Here is a 3,871-nt window from a genome sequence, read left to right on the forward strand (position 1 = left end):
CCATTCCCTTCTCCAGGGGACCTTCCCGACCCAGGAATCGAACCTAGGTCTCCTGCATTGCAGGCAGGTTCTTTACCGCTGAGCCACCAGGGGAGCATATAATTTTTTAAAAAAGCATGTTTTCCCATATCACAATAACTACAGAGGTGTCAACCTGAAGACATACTGAATAAGAAAATTATATGAACGGAAAGACATTTTTTTGATAAACAGAAAATTTCAGTATCATTAGGGTCAAAGAAGTAGAAATTCAGAAAACCTGATAGTCTCTACCTACTAAATTGGCAGAGATTAAAGAAAGTGATAAGGGTGTAGGGACATGCGGAGTATAAATTCATTTATGGTCGCCCTCCATATCCACAGGTTCCACATCTTTGGATCCAACTAAGCTTTATGGCACCCCACTCCAGTACTGTTGCCTGGAAAATCCCGTGGACGGAGGAGCCTGGTAGGTTGCAGTCCATGGGGTCCCGAAGAGTCGGACACGACTGAGCAACTTCATTTTCACTTTTCACTTTCATGCATTGGAGAAGGCAATGGCAACCCACTCCAGTGTTCTTGACTGGAGAATCCCATGGACAGGCGAGCCTGGCGGGCTACAGGCCACGAGGTGTCACAGTTGGACATGACTGAGTGACAATACCCACTTTCAGCAGCTTTTACCTTGTATTGTGCACGCACACATGCTCAGTCACTTCAGTCATGTCTGACTCTTTGTGACTCTGTGGACTGTAGCCCTCCAGGCTCCTCTGTCCATGGAATTTCCCAGGCAAGAATACTGGAGTGGGTTGCCATGCCCTTCTCCAGAGGGTCTTCCTAACCCAGAGATTGAACCTGGGTCTCTTGTGTCTCCTGCATTGGCAGGAGGGCTCTTTACTCACAGAGCCATCTGAAAAGCCCTTACCTTGTATTGTGCATTTTGGGTAATCTAGAAATGATTTAAAGTGTACAGGAGGATGTGCATAGGTCCTATGGAAATACTACACCATTTTATATAAGGGACTTGAGCATCCATGGACTTTAGAAAAGATAGAGGTTCTGGAATCAATCTCCATGAATGCTGACGACTGCACTCTCTCTGGAGGGCAGTTTGTTAAATGTCTCAATAAGTTCCTACTGGGTAGTCTACTTCTAGGAATTTATCCTGAGGAAATAATAATACATTTGTAGAAATCATTGTTTATTAAAATCATCATCCAATCTCAGGTTTAGAAGCAAAAGTTTGAAAAGTTTCAGTAATAATTCTTGGTAAAAACCGATACGTCTTGACTGAATAAGTTGTTTTATGTCCATATGCACAGAGATTGTAAATATGGTTGTAAAGGTTGTTTATAGGCATTAAAACATTCATAGGCTATATCTGAATGAATAAAGCAAGCTACCTACAGTATGTTCCTGTTTTAATTTCAGGGAGTTTATATATGCCCTAAAATTTCTAGAAACATTTCTTCGAAATGAGAAGCGATCATCTCTGGCTCATAGAATTAAGGCAATCTGAAATCTTTTTAATTCTCTGTATTTAAAAAATACATATATTCTACAACAAGGGTTTGTTTTGTTGTTTTCGTTCGGTTGCTCAGTCATGTGTCCGACTCTTAGACGCCCCATGGACTGCGGCACGACAGGCTCCCCTGTCCTTCACTATCTCCCAGAGTTTGCTCAAATTCGTGTCCATTAAGTATGTATCACTGAAAAAATGAAGAAAGTGGAGGGGAAAAAAAATAAAATAGAGACTCCCGGAGTGGCCACTGCCAGACTCTGACGTGTGGATCAAAAATGAATGCCTGTTCTGCCCTTGTGGCTGCCTGAAAACACACACATATTTCAGAGCTGGCCACATACTTTGTGGTAGCTTTTTATTCCAAGGGCTGAAGTCTGCAGACAAGCTCAGCCAAGTACAGCGTGTGCCCCTCAGGTGGTTTTTGGAGCTCAGCAGGGCTGAGGAACACTCTCTCTTTTAAGGAGTCCATCCAGGGCGCTGAGGTGTGGACAGAATCTGCGCTGGAAACAATGTTTATTTATATCTGGGCACCATCATTCACAGCTAAATCGAGGGCTTTCTCCTAATTTGCTCACAGTTCACAAACATTTGCAGTTCTCCCCGTTGGTGATCCCTGTTTGGGTTTGGCTGGGCTTGAGCAAACGGAGAGGAGCTGAGACGCTGAGTGGGGCTGAGCGCTGTGCTTACATGATACATGTTGGAGACACGAGCGTCTCCAGACTCCTGCTTTGTACCTTGAGGACTTATTCACATCTGTCCTGCTCCTGCTTTTGTTGTTGTTGTCTAGTTGCTCAGTCATGTCTGACTCTTGTGACCCCATAGACGGAAGCCCGCCAAGGTCCTCTGTGCGTGGAATTTTCCAGGCAAGAACACTGGAGTGGGTTGCCATTTCCTCCTCCAGGGGATCTTCCTGACCCAGGGGTCAAACCCACATCACCTGAGTTGACAGGCAGATTCTTTACCACTGAGCAACGAGGGGAAGCACTGCTCTTGCTAGAAGTTTCTAACTATGTGACTTTGTGTGTGTGTGTGTGTGTGGCCAGTTGGGGTGTTGGGGTGAGGGGACACTTTGTAATCTCCCAGTTAGGGATGAGCCATTTATATCCATTGAATGTCTTTATAGAACATGAATATTCCTATACACCTCAGTTTATTATGAAAATTTTCAAATGTATGAAAAGCAGAGCAATCTGACCCTACCCAAACAGGGGCAGGTGTAACTCTTCAGCAACCATCAACGCCCAGCCACTCTCTTTCTAATCCCACCACTCTCCCATCTCAACTACTAGACACCACAATGCCTGCAGCTATAGAGTTCAAGTTAGAAGCTACATAACTGTGAATTGTGAGGTGAGAGAGAATAAAGCGAAAGATGAGGGAGCTGGACAGACCTGACCTGAAGCAGGCTTGACCATGATAGTTTCCTGCCCCGTCGGTCTTAGGCCACTTAACCTTTCTGATCTTCATCTGTGAAATGGGAGCAGTACACAACTTACAGAGCAACTAAATACATTAAACCTGTGGTCCAGTTTAAGTACCAAGCACCATTCTCTGTGTCTAGCAGGTCCTCAGTTATCATTTTATAACTGTTTCTATTCCTCTATCTAGAGTAGAGAAAGAGAAAACCTAAAGCAGAGAAAGTCCTCCATAACATCAGAATTTTCAAACAGGCTGATAAATAACCATTGCCCATTTGCTGAGGTCGTTACTCATATTTCTGAGCTCAGAGTACGAGAACTAAGAATGCAAAAACAAAACATTTCTGATTTAAAATAGATTATGCTATTATCTGAGTTGGGTACTTTAGATTCCAGGGTATATGTTTGAATCTGTGCACCTATGAGATGTACATCTTCGTGAAAGAGAAATTTAAATGATGTGTATTTTTTCTTGTTTTTTACTTGTAAATCAGAAAGGTTTTTTTGCATACCAGAGGTTTTTTGAGAAGTATTTACTTTTATTTATGTGTGTATTTATTTGGCTGCACTGGGTCTTAGTTGTGGCATGTAGTATCTTTTAGTTGGCACATGTGGGCTCTGATTCCCTGACCAGGAATTGAACCTGGGCCCCCTGCCCTGGGAGAACAGAGTCTTAGCCACTGGACCACCAGGGATGTCCCAAGAGGTTTTTAGGCACAGAAAACAGAAGGAGAAAATCCAAAAAATGAAAATGTGTCTCAATTAGGAAATAAACTTGACAACACTTCTCAGGACTTTTCCATGACCGTCCCCTTCAAATTATAGCTAAGGCCAATTCGGTGCAAATGGTGGAGCTGAAGAGAGTTTAGAAAAAGAGCCAAATAGGAAAACTACTGTATTAAACAAATTTTTTGATTCATTGCTTCCAACCATTGCTTTATAGAGAAGGTAG

The 3,871-nt window shown here is 43.0% G+C and overlaps 1 non-coding gene across 1 annotated transcript; it reads right to left on the minus strand.

Annotated features, from left to right (window-relative positions):
* Nucleotides 1-3,541: 3,541 nt before the first annotated feature.
* Nucleotides 3,542-3,614, minus strand: TRNAG-CCC. Its single transcript has one exon. It is a non-coding gene; the product is annotated as a tRNA-Gly (tRNA).
* Between the last annotated feature and the right edge of the window lie 257 nt (nt 3,615-3,871).

Source organism: Oryx dammah, unplaced genomic scaffold (genome assembly GCF_014754425.2).
Source record: "Oryx dammah isolate SB20612 unplaced genomic scaffold, SCBI_Odam_1.1 HiC_scaffold_8, whole genome shotgun sequence".
Taxonomy (NCBI): domain Eukaryota; kingdom Metazoa; phylum Chordata; class Mammalia; order Artiodactyla; family Bovidae; genus Oryx; species Oryx dammah.